Below are 23,545 nucleotides of genomic sequence, written 5' to 3' on the forward strand. Positions count from 1 at the left end.
TAACTCTTCTGGGTAGATTTGTGACCCTAAATATGCCCCTTTCACTTGTTCTAAATAGATTGGTAAGATGTTCTACTCAGTTGGCTTCTTCTGAAGTTAGACATGGCACGTTGTCAGGAAAAAGTACCCATGGTTTGCAGTTTGTTCTGGGTCATCTGAAGTATTTAATGGTGTACCTAAAGAAACAAGAAGTAGTGTACACATTCTGCATATCATTAGAATACAACCCACCCTACTGCAGAATCGAGGATATTAACCTTGATGCCTGCTTACTCATAAATTGAAATATGAAAAACTTCCCCTCCTTAGTCGAATGACCAGAGCAAATTCCTTATAAGAGCTACCGATGGTTCTGCTTTATGACTGATGACCTGCATTATTTCATTTTTTTTATCTATGCTTTTTCTTCCACAAAATTTGATGACCATCAAGCCTCACTTGCCTGTTGTGGGTATTCTACAGTGAGGGTTAAAACTTGATTGGAGGAGGCTGTCATATAGGCAGCCTTGACAGTGGTTTATGTCATCACTGGCATCTCATCAGTGAGGACTTATTAGTGGGCCTAATCCTTCCCTGGGGTGGGGTGGACAGTTGACACACATTCTGCAGGGGCCACACTGCCCTCCCTTACGTGGGTGCACTCTTCCATGCCCTTCCAATAAGAGGCACTATCCGAGACACCTGGTGACTGAATGGCCCACCCTGAAACCATCAGTTGTAGTGTTGCCCCCTCCTCTTAAGGATTATGGCATCGGACAGCCCCAGATACAACTCCCTCCAAAAATGGGCACTCCCATCCTCCCCTGCCTGAGCAGTAGTTAGGACTTTAGACCTTTATGCCACTAAAGCTGGCTTATTCAACTTTGATTGAACTACTTCCTGGAATTTGGCACCCTTTTCTTGTGGGAAGTTTTCTGTATTGCATGTGTAATCTAAAAGCAATGTTGCTCTGTCTATTTCCTCCTCGTGATTTTACATAAGAAGAAGCTAATAATTTCTCCATGAATCCAGGATTTTATTGTGACCTACAGAAAAGTTGAGAATTGCTATGGTCTTTATGGATAGACTGAAACTTTTTTGAGATGACTTAGATGCAATTAAGGAGTTCAGCCTCCAAAATTGTGAGAGTCATGAGTTATGTTATAGGCATTGCTCATTGTTTTTGCATGCCCAAAGCAAAGAAGCCAAGAAGCCAGATATCATACATGTATTTACCCTGCTACCAATTCTGTGTAGGAGATGGTACAGTTTCTGTATGTTAAGATTGTCTAGTACTTCAAGTTCAGGCCTGGAGAGGTGTAGCTGGCCTGTGACAGAGTTTGACCAAGTCATTTGATCTGTGAAATACTGAGGGTAGGAAGAAGTTAATGTCATGCTTCAGTAATGATTCTGATCTCCTGTTTGGCTTCTGTCATCTGTCTATAAGGTCCTAAAGGCTTCTTCACTGGATATATAGAAATTCTGATTTGGATAGCAATAACTGTGCCAGTAAGAATGTTCTTGCCTGTTTTGTATTCATCTACTGCCCCCTCCCTGCCATACCTATTACTCCATTGACCTGTTAGGTCTCACCCTGTGTACTTGTACTTCAGTGTGGAAATCTTCCTCTTGCTACTGTTGGAACAGCTGTATGTAAACAAGTCCATCTAGCTGGTCTTCATTGTAATGGTTTCATTATGCTTAAGCTTAGTTTCTTGAAACAGTGGTATGTGTCTGTCTTATAAGGTTTTACACAGGTTAAGAATGTATATTTCTTTAAATGGTTACCCAGGCTGCACACATCCAAGATGCCAGACTAATTGAGCCAAGTGTGGTAAAAGCATTGTTGCCTGTACTGTTTCTCTGATTGTGTATCATAGACCTCCCAGCCTGACTAACTGATGGTGCTATATACATAATTTCTGTTAAAGAAACATGGATAGCATTGCACGTAAAGCTGTAACACAGATAAAGTAAATTTATCTGAATGACAGTCACTGAGAACTCGGGAAGCAGAGGAGGGTGGCCATATAAAATTACCAGTGATACTCATAGTTCCACAGCAGAAACAAAATTAGAGAAACATTTATCACAAAACACTTCACCTGTAGGCCTCCTAGCTTGTATTCAGGTGGACCAGATCGTGAGCAGGTAACTGTGACAAAGTAAAGTGAAAGTAGGTAAGAGGTTGCATAGCATAAATACAGGTACACCACTGTATGTGAGCTGTCCCAAAAGTAAAATAGAAAAGAATAAAGAAAGGGGCAAAATCTAATTATGTACCAAATATATGGTATGGTCAGCATTTGAAAATGACCTTTTGATGTATGAACTAAAACAGGTAATCATAATCAGTGTGTTTATGTAGGGGGTGGAGTTTCTGCAGCAGAGATTGAAGAGGGACCCCAGGGACAGCAGATAGCAGGAGGGGACCAAAAAAAGATAAATGCTAGAAATGACATGCAAAAATACAAGTTAACAAACTTACAAGAAATGCTGTTTGAAGAACATTGTTAAGTTTTGTTTTCATGGGTATGTACTAGGCTAACAACCACAAGGGCCTTTTTAAGCCTAGCCATGCATCCCAGATCTCTGACAAGTTCTAGTACCCTTGATAAGTGTAAGCAGGGGCTTGGAAGATGAAACATTTACAAACAGAGGCCTGGGAGATGAACCAAACCAGGGATGAATTTCATTGAACCCCATCCAATTTACACTTGAACTGGTTCACATGGATGAGGAAACTGTTCCAGAGAATGGGTTGTTTCTGGGTTACATACCTGTCTCTCCAGCAGGTCCTGTTTATATTACAGGCAATGTTTAAGTCTTTAGAGTGGGTAATTCTGGTGATGTTTATTTTGCAGATATGCAACAGGTCCGTCAGGGTGGGTATGATAATGCCTTGTATGCCAGATATAGATCGTAGATCTTTCCTCAACAGCCGGTAGAAAACAGAATACAGGTATAGGGCCCTTCAGGTGGTCTGCATATTTCATGTTATTCTCTTAGTTTGGAACCAATATGGATGTTCCAGTTGTTGGATGTGTCTGGTTAGGTACAAACCAAAGGGGGTATTGTAGTCAATGGTAGGTCTAATGAATGTTAACTACAGTGGAACAATGACTTCCTTGGACCTAGAAGCCATACCTTTGTTTATAAATTGCACAACCATAGAATGATTTCCTTATTACTGTAGACACATGATGGTCAAAGACTAGATTACTGTCTGTGTCCCAAAGTATCTGACTACTTGGTCTTAGGAGTGTGTTGTCAGTATGATAGTTACCAGGGGTGGATGACTTTCCAAAAGACACTAGTATGCATTTCTTTGCATTTAGTTTTAGTCCATGGCTCTGACCCAAGTTATTTCTGTGTCAGCCCTTCCTGGAGAACATTAGTTTCAGTGGGGGATTCTGTGACTACTTCTAATTTGCATGAATCTGCAAATTTAGTCAACCAGAGGCCCTTGACATTGCCCTTGACTTGAGAGAAGTAAATGCCAAAAAGGAGCAGTCCTAGGACTGATCCCTGAGGGACTCTGCTTGTGACCGGCCTCTTTGTAGAGGTGGACTCCCCAATTCTAACATGTGAATTTTCTGTGAGCTATCTGGCTATTCACTGGGTGACATAAGAGTTTATACCTAACCTCTTGAGTTTGTCAACAAAGCCCAAGTGGGGGTATTGTGTCAAATGCCCTGGCCAGGTCAAGGTATTCAGTGTGAACCATTTTGCCCTATCCGTTGCTATTGTGACCATCTCAGAGAAGTTCACCAAGTTGAGGAGGCATGATCTGTCCTTGACAAAACCAAATTGGGTTGGGGCCAGTGTTTGGAGGTTTCCTAAGTCATCATTGATCATTTCCATGACTTTGAGTATAAGACTAGTGAGACTTAGGGTTCTGTAGTTTCCAGGGTCAGTAGATGGCCCACCTTTGTGCAGAGGGATGACTATTGCTGTTCTCCATTCATAAGACATGAAGCCTGTTTGGAGGCCCAGATGGCCTGATTGGTCATGTTTCATGCTGTTTAGAAGGCATCTTGGGATATTGTCTGGACCTATCGATGCGGTATTCTTGGCATTAGAGAGAGCACTAAGGACCTGTCCCTTAGTGACAGCAGGAAGAGAGGAGGTTGAGGGGGAGAGGGGGTAAAGGTATAGCTGAATTTGTCTGCCAGAAGGTTTGCTATATCTTCTATCACTGTATAGTTGGCTTCATTAGCAATGAGCTGTGCACACAATTGTGTATTGCCTTTGAGGTTGCAGACATAGCCGAACAATGCCTTGTGGTTGTCCTTGGCCTGGATGGCCAAATTTACCTCAAATTTAGCTTTGGTAGACTTTGTTTGTCCTCTGAGTTGTTTAGGTTGATGAGTGCTTTTATCCTGCTGGGTTCCACGCCTCCTAATTTTTGCCATGATTTTCTTCTTTCTTTTATACAGCCTGTTGATGATGTGATTCCACCAGGGTAGCTTGTTTTTTTGAGTTAGTTCTGTACTTCTTCCTGGTGAGTACAGATGCCTCTCTGCAGCTATTAACATGCTTGTGTAGGGTTTTTGTGAATAGTTACACATAGGCACTGCCTGAGGGCTTAAAATTTTGCCAGGTTATCACTTAACACTAAAAAGTTTAATTCCTGAACATTTCCATGATTAGCTGGGATTCCAGGTTTTATTTTTACTTTAGAGGAGACCATTTTGTAGTCTGACATTACCAGAGAAGACATTACACTAGATGTGTGCAGCACTCCCCCATATTGGTAATGATTAGAGCCAGTATGTTTGCACCCCTGGTCAGCATGTTGACAATCTGGTCCAGGGAGTTTGTTTACACCTTTAGGACCCAGAACTTGGACTGAAGCTCCAAAGGCAATGGTGTTTCCATATTCATAAAGGATACGCACACCTCCAGACTGGTAGCCCAACATAACGCATCAGAGATACTTCAGGTGCAGCAAACATTGGGTAAGACAGCGATTCAGGTCGTAGCCTGCTATAGGTCCACAACCATGTCCCAAGACTCACACTCCACATTCTTAAGCACCCTGGAGAATATTAGGGTCCAGCCTAACACTCTCATACTGGGCGACTTCAACTACCCCGCCATTAACTGGGAAAACTAATCATGTGCCAATACAGTGGCTCAGCGTTTCCTGGAATTCATTAATTCCAATGCCCTGGACCAGCTCATTCTTATCCCTACAAGAGGTAGCAACATCCTTGACCTTCTCATTACTAACATGGGCGATTGTTGCTCTACACCAGTAGTCAGCTCCTCCCTGGTTAGATCCGACCACAAACTAATCACCTTGGAAATCCACTTCCCTCCCACTCCCCACCCCCCACAAAGGTAGTCACCATAAAAAACTTGTCAAAAGCTAACTTTGGGCTCCTAAAAACAGAGGTGGCTAACTTCATGGCACCCATGCAACTGGAGAGTAGTTGGATGACCGCTGAGTCATACACCAATGCACTGTACAAGCATGTACACAAATGCATGAATCTCACCATACCCAATAGAACCAAGACACTCTCCTCCAAAAAAAAGGAGGCCAATCTGTTGGTCCCCTGCCATAAATAAATTCTACAACAGAAGGATGAAACTGATGCGGAATAAGGTGAAGCCCCAAGAATGGAAAAACTCCCTTATCAGCCTCAACAAAAGGTTGAGATCCCTCATCAAATACTCTAAAGCTAGTTATGAAAACAGAATTGCAGCAGATAGTAAAGACAACCACAAGGCCTTCTATAGTTATGTAAAGGATCTCCATGGCAACACCCAGATTTGCTCTGAGCAATGGTACCTCCTATACATATTACCAGTATACTGGCCAACAGTTTACTGCTGCACAGGTTAAAACAACACTGTCCAAGGCCAAGAATACAGCTTCTGTGGGACCTGACAATATCCCTGGCTGTGTTCTGCATGAACTACAGAGTGAAATGGCACCTCACGAGCAACTACAGGCCCTGGCAAGTATCGCCCCATTAGCCTGACGAGTCTGATATGCAAAGCAATGGAATGCATAGGGAATCTCCAAACTCTGGATACCACACAGTTTGGTTTTGTGAAGGGTAATTCATGCCTGCTCAACCTGGTCGACGACTTTGAGTCAGTCACCAGAGCTGTGGGTGAAGGCAAGGTGGTTCATATAGCCTATCTTCATCTGGCCAAGGCCTTTGATACCATTCCCCACTCAGGAATCATAGAAAATCCCACTAAGCTAGGCATCAACCCCTATATCACTAGGTGGGTTGCAAACTGGCTCACATATAGAACCCGCACTGTGAAAGTTGCTGACTCCAAGTCAGACTGCCAACCAGTCACAAGTGGAGTCCCACAGGGTTCGGTCCTGAGTCTTCTCCTGTTTGGTATCTACTTCTCTGAAGTCCAGGCCCACACGAAGGGACTCTGGCTGACAAAATTTGCAGACAATTGCAAGTTGGGAACTATTATTAACTCCCCAAGTGTTGTTGACATCCTGCATAAAGGCTTTACTGAGTCTGACAACTGGTGTCAGAACCATGGCCTTAAGCTCAATGCCAAAAAATGTGTCATCATCCCCTTTGGGAAAAACTCAGTTCCCATGAATTACCACATTGATGGTAGTTCACTGAACAGAGAAGGCGTTATAAGAGATCTGGGAACACAGGTTGACAGCAGCCTCTCTTTTGACCACCACATTGCCACTGTGGTCAGAAAGTCCTTCTATGTGGCACATCTCTTTTCTAAGGGTTTTGCATCCAGGAAGAAAGAGGTCATTGTCTTTCTCTCCTCTTCCCTCATTAGGCCAGTCATCGAGTACAATGCCCCATTTTGCATGTACCTCACTAGACACCTGCAACAATTGGAGAGGCCGCAAAAGTACCTCACAAAGATGATCCTAGGCCTTAAACAATTGTCTTATATGGACAGTCTCAAAAAACTCCAATTATTCTCTGTCTCATATTACCTACTTAGAGGCGATCTCTGCTTGACTTACAAAGCCATGTAAAACCCAACTCTGTTAAAAATGCTACATCTAAAGAAATCCTAATCCCTCCGCACCACACGCTCCAGAGACCTCAACCTCATTACCACAATCAACAGAACATGCTGGAGGGATGGGTTCATAACCCAGTGACTGCCCATGCTATGGACTAAATCTTCCATACGTGTCAAACAGAGCACCTGACTGGCCTTCTTCAAGAGATATCTTGATGAGTGGATGAGAAATAGAAAATTCACCCCAGGATCACTCCAGTGGCTCTATTTGACAGAGGCACTGGGAACTAATGTCGGGTGCCACGATACCAGAGTAATCCTATGGGCTAAGCTTATAAAGGCTCCAGGGCCATTAGCCTAGTACATACCTATGAGCAAAAATCCAGGAATCTCTGTGCCTGCATATTTGGCTGTCATATATGATTCACAGTTAATAGTGAGGTTAATTAATGTCGCCATAAATATGGTATTGGGTTGGATGGTGAGCGTTTCCAGTAAGCTTAAAAACATGTTATGGTTTTCTGGGTCATAGAGGGAGATTTATATATTGCAAAGAAGTGGTATAAGATTTTACCTGTGGTGATTTTAACATGGAGAAACTCAAGTGCATTGTCCTCTATGACCAGCCTTGAGGTATATTTATTTTTTATGTAAATTGAGACATCTCCACCTTTAGTTACTGTCTGTGTAGTAGCTGGTCTAAATGTGTGCAAGGCATTATAGCCTTGCATTGCCGGTGTGCTGTCCGCAGCTTCAAACCATGTCTCAGTGACTGCATAGACATTCGTAATCTCTAAGGTGAGGAGAACTTGTAGGGAGTGGAGTTTCTTGTGTAGACTTCTAGCATTGAACACTAACACCTTTAGATTTCCTTGGTTTTGATTTGCTATGTCAAAAAGGCACTATGGCGAGGATGATGGTTTAGCTAATATTTGAAAGTCTAGAGGGAAGAGCTGTACACCATCTCAGGCAAAGCAGTGTTGTCGACCATCTCCTTCCATGCTGACAGATATTACACTCCCTTAGAAAGACACCTGAAACTAAACCTGTTATTAAAGTCAGTCAACTTCTGTTCGCATTGTGACTTCATCCTTGGAGAAGGTGAAATGCTGCTCAATGCTGGGCTCATACCTGCCTGGGAGACATATTCCAAGAACTTGCAAAGGAGAATGGAGTTACAGTCATTTACCAAGGACGTAATGCAGGTGTGACACTTGGCTATCAAACTAGGCATATAACTGGTAGTGGCTCACATCTCAGTGGAGGATAGCATCATGCAGGACTGTTTATGAGGTAGATTGGGGCCTTTACCAGAGCCTGAGACTCATGGTATTCCCTAAATCGAGATTTTCTTGTAACAATTACATTTGCTGGCACCCAGAGGTGGAAGCAAGTCTGTATTTGCTTTGAGAAGCATCTCTTCCTCTTCAGTCAGTAGACTTGCAAATATATTTTGTCTGTCTGAAGTACCTGTTAATTTTGAGCCTAAATTATTCTGGGGTCAGAGTGCCTGTTTATACTACCTCAGCACATCATGATTTTGTGGATGACAGAACTCTGTCTCATCATAAGCATGTCAAGTAGCTGCTGAAGTGGGTGCTTCTTCTGTGGTACATTTGGCTTTTCTGAAAAACCCTTGTCCTCTTTGGTACTTAAAAGTGATGATTGACAGGCTTAGTCAGCTGGCTCAGTGGACCTTAAATTCGTCTTTGGGAAGAGTGCTCTTTTGGAAACTATTGTATTTGCTGGACAAATTTTGGAGCTGCAAACCCTCATTTGCAAAGAAATTAAGTTGGTCTTTCATGTGGACTGGGTTCCCAGCTAGTTATTTTTTTTTTCTCCTGATGATGGTTTCCAAATAGTCTTCTGTCACTTCAGTCTAGGCAGAATTGAGAGAATATGAGGATTCTTGATTTGCAGCATCATTTCTGGTTTTACCTGAGGAAGGTGCATTAGTCAAGGAAGAGAGAGCAATTATTTGCCTCCTTTGCTGTGCATTGAGAAGGGATCACAGTTGCAAAGTAGGTGCCATCCAAATGGAATGCTAACTTCTATGTTTTTTTGCATCATTCAGTAATTAGATTGAAGCATTGCTTCTTCCATCACTTGTTTCAAAAACATATTTATTGCATACGTTTTTGTCATGGCCACTCAGTTTTCATTGCATACCTTCATTAAGCACTATTGGGAGTTGAGCTTTCTTTGACACTTCTTTTTCTATTGGATAGGGTCTTTAGAGGATGGGGTTTTGTTTGTTGGCCTTTCTGGCTGCTACATATTTGTGAGGTATAATATCACTGTTTGGGTATCTTTCCAGCTATTACCTATTTCAGAGTTCCCTTTTTAAATTAGTTATTACAGATATGTGATTAGACACTGTAACAGTTCATCTTTGAGAGTATCCCTGCAAACAGTGCTTATTACGTTCCCTTCATTATTTGTGTTGTTGGATGGTGTTTCTACCCACTTTGGGTGCACAGTGCCCTATAAGTGTTACATGTTTATAATAAGCTTTTATATAATTTTCTGTCCTTATATAGTTCTTTATGTTTTGAGGTGCTGCTTGTTTCTTTTTTATGGAGACAGAATTGGGAAGCATGCGGCTGGGCAAGACTGTTTGACTTGCAGTAGGGTTCAAACCATGAGCACATGCCATACACTGTGTATGTTGGGATTCTCACCACTGTGCCTGTGATGCGGAGACATGAGAAGGATTACTGAGAAAAAGCTGTTAAGAACTACACAGGGCCCTCTTAAAAGTCAGTTGATACAATGTGCAACTCACATAGGTTCATTGATGATCACTAGGCTAATGACTCCAGGGAGCCTTTTTAAGTCTAGACATTCCTCACAAATATATCTGAAAAGGTATGATACCCTAGAGTTATTTTAAAGGGTATGTAAAGGCATGGGCATGGTGATAAACCATTTATAGGCTGCCTGTGTTTACTACAGACATAAGTGCCAGACCAGGGGTACATTTTTGATTTCCTATGCACTCATGCATGTTATGCTGGAACTGGGTTAAAGAAGAACTCTACTTCATATGTATGGGAAGCCTGTCCTTGAGAAGGGGTTTTCCACATAATTTCTTTTATTAAATTCACTGATTACTCCATTAATTTGCCTGTTTATTATATTTTGTACCAGTTTTTGTCCAGTGGAAGCAATGCTTTCAGCTGTTGGAGATCCATATGGTTTTGAATATTTTTACTTTTTGCCACCAAGTCCAAAAATATAAGCTACTCTTTATTTCTGCAGTGAGTATGAATGCAGAATTAGTTTCCATGCTGTGTAGTTACCTTCCATTTAGTTGCCCAGTGCCTGCTGTTTCAGCAAGTATATGGGACAAAGGTCCTCCCTGATGACATAAAGCTCCAATGTCCTTCCATATCACTGTTGCAGTATTCTTAACAGAAGGGATTCCCTGCCAAGGGTAGCCCATCATCCAGCCAGTATACCAAAGCATTTGGAATTTATAGACATCATACGTCACATGTATGCTTCCTGCTCAAGGCGTAGGGCATAAAAGTGAAGTACATACCTCAGAACTTCTTTGCCTCCAATCCAGATGCTATAATTGATCATCAGTGTGAATGCTTCTTCTTCTGTGCTGGTTGCTGAGCTGTGTTTCTGATAAGTGCCCATTGGGATTTCTTCTTATCTATTTCTGCTTTTATTTTAGTGTGTTTAAATGTCCAGAAAGGGAAAATGTCAGTGTGAGAGGCAGGACCACATAAAGATCTTCATGAGCAGCTTTTCTTCTGTTTGGGTGCTTTTCATGACCATACACAGTGTTCTATCTGCCAAACATTAGTCCTTAAGACCCTACATAGTTGTCCTCCTTGTCAATTTACATGGAGAATGAACGTCTTAAATTGCTGGTGCAAGGAGCTATGGTGGACTCTTCCCATCCTGAAGGTCAGCCACTTGCCAGGAAAAAGGCCAGAAAACTCAGGTCTGATTAGCTGCTGTCCCACCTCTCCCGGACGTCTCTCTTGAAGGCAGTGAAAGCGAAGAGGATCATCTGGTTGTTATTTCTGATTCCTCTGCTGTGACCGTGTCAGAAGCTGCATGGATCCAACTCCTTGCGCATCCTCGGAGGCTTTGCAAACATCCATTCTAGACATTGAGGGGGACCTCAGATGATTATATCTGAGGGACAAAGGGGGGATGCCGCAATTTCTAATTCAGGAGGAGATTGCTGCTATATTGGTTGAGTGTCGGCAAGAGTCTAAACCTCCTAGGGCTTTTCAGGGAGATGTTCCTCTGAAAAAGAAAACAAAAAAACAAGCACATTTCTCCTGTTGTTAAAGATCCCCGATATGAATGGCAGGATTTTACCCAGGGTGTTTTTTTAATGCCTTAATGGCCTTAAAGCCTCCTCAAGGAGTTTTGGTACCTGCCTCTCTCTGGTCTTCTACTCCTCTTAAAAGGCCCAGAGAGCAGGAGTCTTCTGATGAGTATTTGGATTCTGGGTAATAGTCTTTGGCATATTCTTCTGAAATCCCTATTCCTCTGGATTATGGGTCTGAGAAGGAAGATTATATTAGTCCAGACTCTCCCTTAGAAGAACTCTTCTTGGGTGATACTATTTCTTGTATGATGGAATATTTCAAATGGGACTGTTCTCAGGTTTCTTTTATTCAAAAGAGGTGTTATGAACTGCTCCAAATGGTGTCGCTGGAGCCCTCTGCTGTACCTCCAGTCTTGGCTGCCCTCTTGTATACCTTTCAGTGGCCTCTGTTTCCCCTGATTTCCAACCTCCAGCGCCAAAGAAACCTGACAGAATTTACAAATTGTCTGATGGTTGCTTGTCTGTTCTGACAAACTTTCTAAACTTTTCCATCCACTAGACTACTTCCTTCTGATAAGGACAATAGAGCCATGGAACTTCTAGGTAAAAAAGGTATACTGCTGACACACTGGCTTTTAGGTTGGATAGGCTGTTAATTAGTAAACTAATATGACCGGGTGTGTTTTAGCCCTTTTTTCTCAAGCTTCTCAGGCAATTTCTGACCTCCCTTATTCGGAGGGGAAGGTCTTGTCCCTTTCTTTACTAGATTCTACTTCTCAAGTGGCTCACCATTCTATTAAATGTAGTTATGATGCAGGTGATGCTTCCTCTAGGGCTGCTGCATTTGGTTCTGTTTTGAGACTTACTCTTGGCTTTGTCTCAAGCCCTTACCTGATGATATTAAGGCTAAATTGTTGGATACTTCTCTTGATAATGAGAACCTTTTTGGTTCTGCTTCTGCTGAGCTTTTTAAGTCCCTCCAGGACACTGTTCAAGTTGTGCCCCCTGCCAAGGAAGGGAAAGGGGTTTTTTCAGGATGTTTTTGGTTCCCAGGAAGGAAAGTACCTGGAGACCCATTCTGGACCTTTCTTAGCTCAACACCTTTCTAAAGGTTCTTCCCTTTTTGATGTTGGCCCTTCAAACCCTGTTCCCTTTTCTTCCCCAGGCCTTCTTTGTATCACTGGACCTCAAGGATGCCTATCTTCGCATCCCCATTCATCCCCTTTTCAGGATGTTTTTACATTTCTCTGTTTCTTCCTTGTATTTTCAGTTCTATGCTCTGCCCTTTTAGCCGCTCTACTGCCCCAAGGGTATTCACCAAATTCCTCTCCCCTGTCATTGCCTTTTGCAGGATGAGAGGGGTTCAGCTCTTTCTTTATCTAGACAGCCTACTCATTCAGGCTTCATCCTCCAAGATCATGCTTCAGCACCCCCAGTTTACAGTTTGTCTGTTACAAAGTGTGCGGTTCACCGTAAACTTTCAAAAATCAGTCCTGGTTCTTTCTCAAGATCATGTTTTTCTTATTTCTAGGATCCAGACCATTCATATGGTGACATCCCTGCCTCCACCCAAGGTTCCTTCTCTGATCACCTTTTTTTCAGTCTCTTCTTCCTCTGGCTTCTGTCACATCCAGGGAATTTCTCAGGATTCTAGGATTCATGGTCTCCACCATTCTGATACGGCCTCTATCCAGGCTCCATATGAGAAAACTACAGTGATTCTTCAAGTCAGTGTGGCTTCAACACAGTCATCCACTGGATTTCCTTTCTTAGTTCCTTTCCTTTCATGCCTCAGACTTGAACTTCAGTGGTGGATTCATCAGCTTTCTCTCAACCCATGACTTCCTTTTTAATCTCCAGTCCCATTTTAGGAACTTTTTTCAGATGCTTCAGATAGGGGGTGGGTAGCCTCCTTGGGTTCCTTCAAGCTCCAGGATCTCTAGTCTCCTCATCAGAAGTCAGATCACATCAACATAAAGGAGATGAGAGCTCTCCTTTTAGCTCTTCAGGCTTTTTCATTTCTTCTTTCTTCCAAGGCCTCTCAAAGTCTTCACAGGCAATACCACAGTGATTTGGTATACCAACAAGCAACGGGTACTACCTTCTTTGCAAACTTGCTCTTCAGGTCTGGGATCTAGCTGTCTGGTATTGAGTAATTCTTGAGGTTGTCTACATTCCCTCAGAGCAAAATATAGTGGCAGACTCCTTGAGCAGGTCACACTACACAGGCTGAAAAATGGATGCTTCACAAAGATGTGTTTCTGAACATTGTCCATCAGTGGGGATAGTCCATAGGTAGATGTTTTTGCATCCCCTCTGACCAGACAGACTCCTCTTTTCTGTGGCAGAGTCCCAAGCCCTCAGGCCTGGAAGGTGGACACACTACCTTTTCCTTGGAAATGGATGTTTCTCTCTGCCTTCGCTCCCCTTCCTCTGATTCCAAGGGTTCTCCTCAAGATCAAGCAAGATTCCACCAAAATCTTGCTGGTGACTCCCTTTTGGCCCAGACAGCATTGGTTCCCCTTTTTTCTTCAGTTAGCTACAGGCAGTCTCCACAGGTTACCTCACAAGGTGGAACTTCTCACACAAGACAAGGGGTCTCTGATCCATCCTTATATGTCCACTCTTCAACTGACACTATGGGTAATAGAATTTTGATCCCTTTTAGGCACCTCTCTTCTGAAGATGTGCTTAGGGTTTTGCAAGAGACCAGGAAACACACTACCAGTAAATCATATTTATCCAAATGGAAGAGATTTCCTGTCTGGTTCCTTTCTTGTAGCCAGGATCCCTCTGCAGAGGGGATCCCTTTGGTTCTCTCTTATTTGTGGGAATTGTTCTATGCTGGGTTGGCATATTCTTCAGTTAAAGCTCACCTTTCAGATATTTCTGCTTGTCTGCCCTTAATTTCTTCTTTTGCCTCTAGGTTTGAGGTCAAACAATTTCTTAAAGGCATCCTTCATATCAAGCCTCCCAGAACAAATGAAACTAAACTACTACTAAAACTAAAAAGCTCACCAACCATGAAATATAAGCAATAGACGGTTTATTAAGATAAAACACTGGTAAGGAAAAACACTTTTGTCTACATTCATTTAGAATACATCAGATAAGAACGTAAGAAACATCTGATCATTTAAACTCCCCGACAATCACATGTTCACTGAAACAAAATATTTAAAAAGACAGTTTTCTTTTACAGAAAAAAAACATAAATTGTTATAATTTGTCCATATAATTATAATAATCAAGCCAAACGTATCCTAAAAATATGTAAAAAAAAAAGGTATGTGACGAAATTAAATATAATAAAACAAATCAAATCAAACCATGCCATAGCTATTTTTCAAAAGTCCTCATTTTTAACAGGCTAGTAATACTTATAAGGTCATGAAGACCTGGTGGAGTTGTGGCATTTAAAAAAAAAAGTTATTTTTGTTCTAAGATAATAGACCAGGGGCCACCTTTAGGGGTATGTTCCACTTGCTTAAGTATAGAAAAGGCACATTTGTGATTACTAAACTTAGACTGGTCCTTATACGAAGCATTAGTAGTTTTTTGTGTTTTCATGTCATAGACATATTCGGAAATCCGCTGTTTTAATTTATGTTCAGTTTTGCCAATATAAAACACAGGGCATTGTTGGTATAAAGCAATGTATATAACTCTCTGAGTTTGACAGTTTTATCGGCCCTTGATGTTAAATTTCTTGCCATGCACAAAAACACATCACTTGTTTTAATGTACTGACATTGTCCACATGCTCCACACTTTTCCATTTTACCATGGGACCCAGGTTTTTGATGAGACATACCATCAAAAAGATTTTTAAAACTATACCCACGTTTATAAACTATTATTGGACAAGCACCCAGTTTATCATATATGTCCTTATTGTTAGAAAAAAGTTGCCAATTCTTTAATAAAATAGAAGCACTATGTGTACTGTCCAAATTGGAAGTAATAAGAAAGGAATGACTAAAATTAACATCAGAAGAATCATTATTAGATGACCCAAAAGGACAGTTAGCTTCCAGTAATACATTTGAATTTCCAGCCTCAGATCAAGAAAGTAAACCAGTGTCCAGTAAACTAGAACTTTGCACCTCATTATAGAAAAAACATATAAGGACTTAGGCATAGTACATTTGGACCCACGTAAGGGAACATAAATATTGGGTTTCCTTTTATCCACCACTTCATTCATAATAGATCTAACCATGGCCACAAGATAACCTCTGTTTACAACATAACCACACAAAGTTTTGCACTCTTTAAGAAAGTCATCAAAATTTGATACCATCCTAGCAGCCCTGACCTTCTGGCCTTTGACTACAGCCTATTTCTGATGAATGGTCCCAGCTATAATACAAAAGTGTTTTTGAAAAAGTTGGTTTCTTGTATACAGTTGATGTAATAGACCGAATTGTAGGATCCTTAGATGACATAACATTTATTTATTTATTTATTTATTTAACATTTGTTAACCAGGAAAGTCAGATGTGGAACTAAGCCAATTTTCAGCAGAGGCCTGGGGAGAAATGCTCTAGATGCATGTCTTAATAACGTGGGAGGAAACCGGAGCATCCAGGGGAAACCCACATGAATGCAGGGGGGATATGCAGACTCCACACAGAAGGCAGTCAGCTGAGAATCGAACCGGAGAACCTCTTGTTGTTAGGCGACAATGTTACCACTGCACCTCTGCGCCGTCCTAATCCAAATGATCAATAGAATCTTGGCCATTGGTGTAAGTAAACTTCAAGAATGGGGTTATGCTATTAGTATATGTAATGAATGATGGCGTAGATTCCAAAGAAACTGTCCAGACAACAACAAAATCATCTAAGAATCTGGTATACAGATGGATATATTGAGTAAATTCACTAGAAAAAGGAAATTTGCTCTTACCATGCAGCCATAATGATGTTGGCGAAAAGCAGCCCACCAGCTGACGCCATTACAATACCTGATATTTATTTTTTATGTTCTTATCTGATGAAGTCTAAATGATTGTAGATGAAAGCACTTCTCTTTACCAGTGTTTTATCTTAATAAGCCTCCCAGGAAGCCATTTCCACCTTCCAGGGACCTCAGTTTTGTGACTGAAAAATTGACTCAGTCTCTTTTTGAGACTGCAGCTTCAGCTTCCTTGCAACATTGTACTTGGAAGACTGTTCTTCTTTTGACCCTTACTTTAGCTAAAAGAGTCTCTGAACTCCAGGCTCTTATAGCTGTTCCTCCTTTCATGTTTTTTCATACTGGCTTGGTGTCTCTTTGTACTAATCCTTCTTTTATGCCCAATGTGGTTAATGAGTTGTCTCTTAATCAGTCTATTTAATTTGCCTTCCTTTTTTTCCTTTTCTGCAGTCTGCTAGTGAGAAGGTTCTTCACACCTGGGATTTGCATATGCAGCATAGATATTATTTTGGTAAGACTAGGGCTTTTTACACATTTGAACAGCTTTTTGTTTCCTTTCATCTCAGATCTCTGGCTTGGCCATTTCTAAGCAAATCATATCCTCCTGGATCTCGAAGGACATTTCTTTTTGTTATTCCTGTCATGATAAATGACTTTCTGCCTCTGTAAAGGCTCATTCTACTGGAGTTGTCTGCTCCTCTGGTGCCTTTTTCAAAGGATTGCATTCCAGTACCATCCTTGATGCCACTTCTTGGACTTCTATCCATACCTTCACTAAGCATTACAAGTTGGATGTTGTTTCCAGGGCAAGAGCTGGCATGTATGGGGTCTTAGAGGGCTCTTCTGTGCCTTCCTCCTCCTCCCAAGTTTCATCTAGAGCTTTTGTACTCTCTCTTCTGTTAAGACTACTGCAACAGTGATATAGAATGGCGTAGTACAGTTCTGTAAAATGTTACTATAACAGTAAAATGTCCTCCTCTTCACTGATGCAGTATTTGCTCCGTCCCTCCTCCTCACCCCCCCCCCTTTTTTTTTTTTTGCTTTTCCGTATTTCTTCTGCCTTGCTGGCCTAGAATTCTTTTCTTTTTTTCCTCCTTCTGGATGCACATATTTCACTTAGTTCCTGGGAATGATTGTTCCTCCTGGGACTTTTCACTTCTGAGGTATGTATGTCTGTACATCATCTTTATACCCTACACCTTCAGCGGTGAGCATACGTGTGAGGTATGACATCTATAACTTCCTAAGGCTTTGGTGAACTGGCCAGATGTTGACCTACCCTTGGCAGGAATCGCTTCTGTTAAGAATACTGCAACAGTGAAGTGAAGGACATCTACTGTTATGGTAAGATTTTACACATCTGTACTTTCTTTGGTATTTAGAAAAGACTGTATATCTTTGTTTATAAGGACAGTGAAATCAGAATTCTGTGCTGGTGTTTCATAGATCATTGAGCATCTTTCATCGGGCATTATTGTCTAAACATCTGTAGATCCCATACATAGTTTGGTAAGCTTATCTTTTAGTCTTCTGTTTTAAACTTGTGTACAAAAGCCCACACAGTTGTACCAAAAAGCACACATTTTTGTAAAGTTTGTTTGGCATTTTCATGATGCTAGATCTGCTTTCTTTAGCCTTTGGTTGCATATTCTTGTAGTGTGCAAGTAGATCATCTAATTGCTTTGAAGTTGGTTCCCTTTATTTGTTCTTGTGTCCAAAATACTTTGAAGACAGTTATTCATTTAATGTAGAAATATACTGTAACACAAACTGACTCACTAGAATACAGAGACTTATTCACTTAGTTAACAACTCGGCAAGTTAAAAAAGATGACTTGGATTCCATATGCCAAAGCTCCAACACAGCTTTTGAAAGAGGTTAGATTCAGTGGAGATTAAGGGAGAGGAAGGGTAAGGCATCCATTGTGGCACCTACCCTTTCCCTCTCAGAATGTATGGATAACGACCAGTGCAGGAGATTACCAGTGATGGTTGGAGGCACTGCGAGTACCTCAGCAGTTAACCACTGGAACTACTGCACTTCCCTCCTTTGCTTAATATAGGTGAAAAATACATACTAGTTAAATACACATTCAAAGTGATGCATCTGTTTTCATTTGGGCCAAAGCCCTTGGTGTGAGGTAAAGATGTGGATGCTGGATAGGATATCTTAAAAGTCAGTGCTGTAACAGTATATCTAATTGAGCATCTCTATTTACGATGAGTTCCTAACACAATTATGTTTTCTTGTCAGATGGTTTTAGCTGATTTAGTAGTCAGTAACTCCAGCTTTAGAGGCAAGTTAGGACAGCAGTCAAAAACAGGCAGTCGCATCAAGATGGAATACAGATGGGACTTCGAAGAGGGCTGCACATTGAGTAACAGCTTAATTCTAGCTCTCCCAGTGTGAAAACAGTAACTTAGCAGAGAAATCCAGTGGACCTAGATTTCTGGGTAAATTTCAGTCGCTGGCTAATAAATGCATGGCCTGGATGGCAGGAAAAGAGAAATACAGAGCACCCGAAGAGAAGTCAGGTACAAAAATAAAAAAAAAAAACACTGACTGGGAAAAGTACTGTAGCTGTTCAGCAACAAGCAGTGCAAGCTCCAGACATGATTTCCAGTAACCTAGAGGAAAGTATCAGGCAACTGCACACAGACCTGACTAAAATAAATGAAACACTGATGGAGTATATCAACTCAAACAATAAAAGGATGGAAAAATTGGAAGAAGCTCTAAACAGATATTCAGATAGGGTGATAAAACTGCAAAATTAATAGGTCAAAGTGAAGTAAAGGCTGGCTACATATGAGACAGCACAAGAAGAGATGTTTAAAAAAAATAGAATTTGAGGACAGAGCATGTAGGGAAAAAATTGAGATTTTCTGCTGAACCTGAGAAGATGGAAGGAACACTGTATTCATTTTATGAAAGCACAACTAAGCAACTGGACTGGTATTCCATAACAGGAATTGTTAATTGAAAGGGCACATTGTGAGTATGCTGCAAACCTAACTATGAGAAAACAACCCAAGCCTTTAATAGTAAAGATGCAATCTTACCACAGAAGGATTTGAGTCTGACAAAACTGTGGCAGAAGGAAAAAGTACTAAAAATGGGAGACAGCAGAGGGTTTGTGGAGAATGGCTAATCATTATACACCATGCAGAAGAGTAAGTTTATTCCAGTATTCAGACAATGCCAAGAAGCAGAAGTGAGATTCAAATGACTGTACCCAGCTATCTTCAAAATATTTTTGATGAAGTACATGCTACGGAAGAAATACAAAAGTTTGTCCATCAAAAAGTGAGCTGTGAAACAGAAGGAGAACCTGCTTCTTGTTTTTCTGCTAATAAAGACCACAGGGAGACTGTGTCAGTGAAACCTTTTTCCAGTGTTTCAAAAGAAAATGCTTGAGAGGGGGAAAAAGCACAAGAGTTGACTAGAAGAATCAATTGTACATTGGAAATGAAGCAGAGGTAAGGTTTGGGAATTGGAGATGAACAGGAATAAAACAAGAAAATCTGGAAATATTGGAATTTCTTGGACTTTACGCTTGTAGGGGGGGCTCTAAAGCATATGCCCTACTTCATGTCATTATCATTTTGAGAATAAAATCAGTAACTTGGAAATTGACAAATGTGGAATTACAAAGCAGTAATTATATTTGTGAAGCATGACAGAAAAAGAAAATCTGGAAATATTGGACTTCTTTGGACTTTAAACTTGTAGGGGACTCTAAAGCATATATCCTCCGAGAAATATTCAGGAGACGAGAAGAGGAGGGAGAATGTTCACTGTAAGTAAAAAAAAATTTCTTAATAGTACCATTTAAACAGTGCATGATTTTCTTTCTTGTTATAAAGATTTTTTTCAGTTATTTAAAGTGTACTGGGGATATTAATGTAAACAGGTCCTCCTGTTTACCTTTTTTCTTTTTTTTTTCTTTCTCCCTTTTCTCTTTCTCCTTGTTCAGTTTTAAGAAATGTAGGCACTGTAGTGTAAATAAAAAAAAATCTGTTTAAAAGAGGATGACAAAAGAAAAATGAGTGTACTTTTTCTCATTCTTCCATAGGGGAAAGACTGGGTTAAGGCCTTTAGCTTAATCTAGTAGTAAGTATTCCTTCCTCCCCTCCAATTGGCTACACACAATCAAACCTCCACTTCTGTCTCTGCCTGCCTAATTACTTACTTAAAGCCTATCATACCTATCACTATGCTGATCCTCTTCTCCCTCTCTGACCACACCCTTATGACTCATTAATCCCTACTTTCCTTTCCTTCATCTAGTACTAATTACCCCATTCTACCTAACCTTACTTGAACTATCTTTGTCGTTCCACTGAACTAGTAGCACATAAGAACTGCCTGACTAATCCCACCATATTCGCCTTAGCAAAAAAAACAAAAAAAAAAAAACACTTCTTGTATTCCTGGCTTCCAAACTATGACTCTAACCCCCATCTTTCTAAACATTACTACTCATTACTAATCGCATCTCTCTAATCAGTACTAATCACTACTATCCTTATGTATTTATCTAGCATATACCTCTTCACCTTTAGCCTGACCTACTCTCACCCTATCTATCCTATTCTCCACCATGCTAATCTACAACTTGTTTCATATCCCTCCTCTCTAGCTCTGCTATAATCCTTTTGTATAACCTCTCTTCCTACAATACTCAATTAAAACCTCATCACCTGTCACCAACCTCCATCTATCCTTTAGTCATTCCACAATTCCCACACTCATTTCTGTTAGCCTCATCTACTCCTTCTACAGTGCTTCATCTTTCCAAAATCAAAATTCCCCCTTGCTCATCAATCTTCCCTAAAAGTAAGGTGGAATATTAATCTGAAGTTGTTAATCTTCTTCCTATTCATCACTGATGGGTTCGGTTCCGAGCCCTCTGAACCGAGTCGGCCTTATACCAAGCTTGCGTGCACCAAAAACTCTCGAGCTAAGCTGCTACCCACAATGCCCTTTACTCAGTTACCTGAGATCTCGTTTTCCTCACAGCCATATAGCAGTGTTTTACAGAGCTCTCCAGCTAAGTGATTTATCTTATACATTTACAAGTTTTTGTAAAAGTTTTTTTCTAGTTTATTGCTTGTTCTCTGATATCCTTATGTACTCAGCTCTACCCGCAGGTATCCCTTCGTACCATTGTTGGTATTTTGAACTTTCTACCTTTGTGGTATCTTATTACCATTGTTGATATTTTCTCTCTCTTTACTTTCTTCTTTTTCTCCACTTTCCAGCTTTTCCTTTGTGTGAGTGTGTGTACTGTTATGACTGAGAAGAAGGGAACTACAGGGTTTAAACACTGCTGCTCTTGCAGTGGTAAACTTCCGAATAGTGACCTTTATGAAGAGTGTGTGTACTGTTTGGGGGTTCTGCATTTGTTCAGCGAAACCCCGTGTGATTTGTGCTAGTTTCAGTCAGCGGATGCTGAATGAGCGTCGGAATAAACTGATTTTGAAGGGCCTGCTTGAATTGCCTTTTTCAGAGGCTATTTCTGCGACAGAGGTCTCAACCCCTCCTTCTGTGGACAAGAAATGTCCTCGCTCAGACCCCTCTTCACCGGCTGGTGACAGAGGTAAAAGCCATAAGCACAAGGCCCAAAAGTCTTCCTCCAAGCACCATACTGTCTCCTTAGCTCCAACTACATCAGTTCCGAGTTTGGCTCCAGTGAAGCTTACCGAGATCGCCTCATCGGCGTCTACCCCGGCACCGACGACTACGGCGCCATCTACTACCTCGGTTCTGATCAATTTGTCTGTTTCTGTTTTGGCACCGACGTCCCCCACCTCCACTCCGATGTCGGTTTCAACAACAACTTTGGAGCCATTTTTGACATCCACCCCTGTTGTGACTTTGGCTCCGAGCCCGTTCTTGGCTCCAGCCATACCGTTGTTGCCAATTCCTAAGTTGGAATCATCAGTGCCATTTTCTGATACACCATGGACCCGATAATCATATGTGGACCCGTTTGCCAGATAAGCCTGCAGCCCCTTTTTGGACCAGCCTGATTTCCCCTCAGAAGCATCGGTAAGATCCACCAGGAGCCTCACAGAATTGGATGTGGTGTGCCTTTTTGACCAGCTGCTGACCGCCAGGGGAATTTCAAATTTGCCTAGACCCTATCCCACGCCAGGCTTTGGGTCTATTACTCCAGCGATCCTTACATACTCTCCTCCCTTGGATCCCTTGGTTCCAAGACTCATATATCCAACGTTTTCTAGAGGATCCCCTTCCTCGGGAAGCTAGGAGAGAAAAAAAATGATAAATATCTGGAAGGTTTTGTTTAACAGTATTTTAAGAAGAGGAGAAGTACCAACATCAGGGAAGAAAGCAGTGGTAGCTGTAATATCTGAAGAGGGTGAAGATCCATCAGATCCAGCTTCATACATGCCTATTTCAATACTAAACCATGATTATAAAGTGTTTGTCCGTAATGGCTAAAAGAATGGCAAAACTGTTGCCAAAATGGATAGTTATGGATCAGTTTGGGGTTTTTTTGGAGGGGAAGCAAACATTTGACAACATTAACGGAACACTGATGATCCAGAGGGAAGCAGAATGTAAGAAAATACCACTGTTGTTGGTGTGTCTTGATGCAAGGAAAGCATTTGACAGAGTAAGCTGGGACTTTATGAGCACAGCAATGGGAGCATTTCCTGTTAAAATTCTAAGGTTGATTAGGAGGCTATATGAGGGATTGGAGGCAAAAACTGAAGCGAGTGGAAAGGCCACAGAAATACCTCACTAAAAGAATCACAGGCCTAAAGCAGATGCCCTATGCTGACAGTCTAAAAAAACTCCACCTATACTGTGTCGCATATTATCTACTCAGAGGCAATCTCTGCTTAACATACAAGGCCATGTCAAACCCAGAGCTGTTGGACATGCTACATTTAAAGAAATCCCAATCCCTCAGAGAGACATGCTCCAGGGATCTAAACCTTGTCATCACAATGAACAAAACATGCTGGAGGGATAGGTTCCTGACCCAGAGACTCCCCAGACTCTAGAATAGACTTCCCATACATGTCAAGCAGAGCACCTCTTTGGCCCTCTTCAAAAGGAACCTTGATTGGATGGGAGATAGGAAATTCACCCCAGGGATCACGTCAGTCGCCCTGCAAGACAGGGGTCCAGGGAAGTAAATACTGTGGGAAGAAATAGCCAGGGAATTGTTATGGCTAGGCTTATATAAGCCCTAGGGCCGATAGCCTAGTACCAACCTATGAATCTCTCTGATAATCTCTTCTTGAACAGAGGAACCAGGCAGGGGTGTCCTCTCTCCCTTTTATTTGCACGATATTTAGAACTATTGGCAAAGAAAATAAGGGACTCAGAAA

General features: G+C 41.4%; 1 protein-coding gene across 1 annotated transcript in view; it reads left to right on the top strand.

Moving 5' to 3' along the window:
- Positions 1-23,545, top strand: part of ANAPC1 (anaphase promoting complex subunit 1) — a 3,613,296-nt gene that overhangs the window by 3,503,767 nt on the left and 85,984 nt on the right. The gene's annotated exons all lie outside the window — the stretch shown is intronic.

This window comes from Protopterus annectens, chromosome 1.part2 (assembly GCF_019279795.1).
Source record: "Protopterus annectens isolate FY-2018-M chromosome 1.part2, PAN1.0, whole genome shotgun sequence".
Classification (NCBI taxonomy): Eukaryota; Metazoa; Chordata; order Ceratodontiformes; family Protopteridae; genus Protopterus; species Protopterus annectens.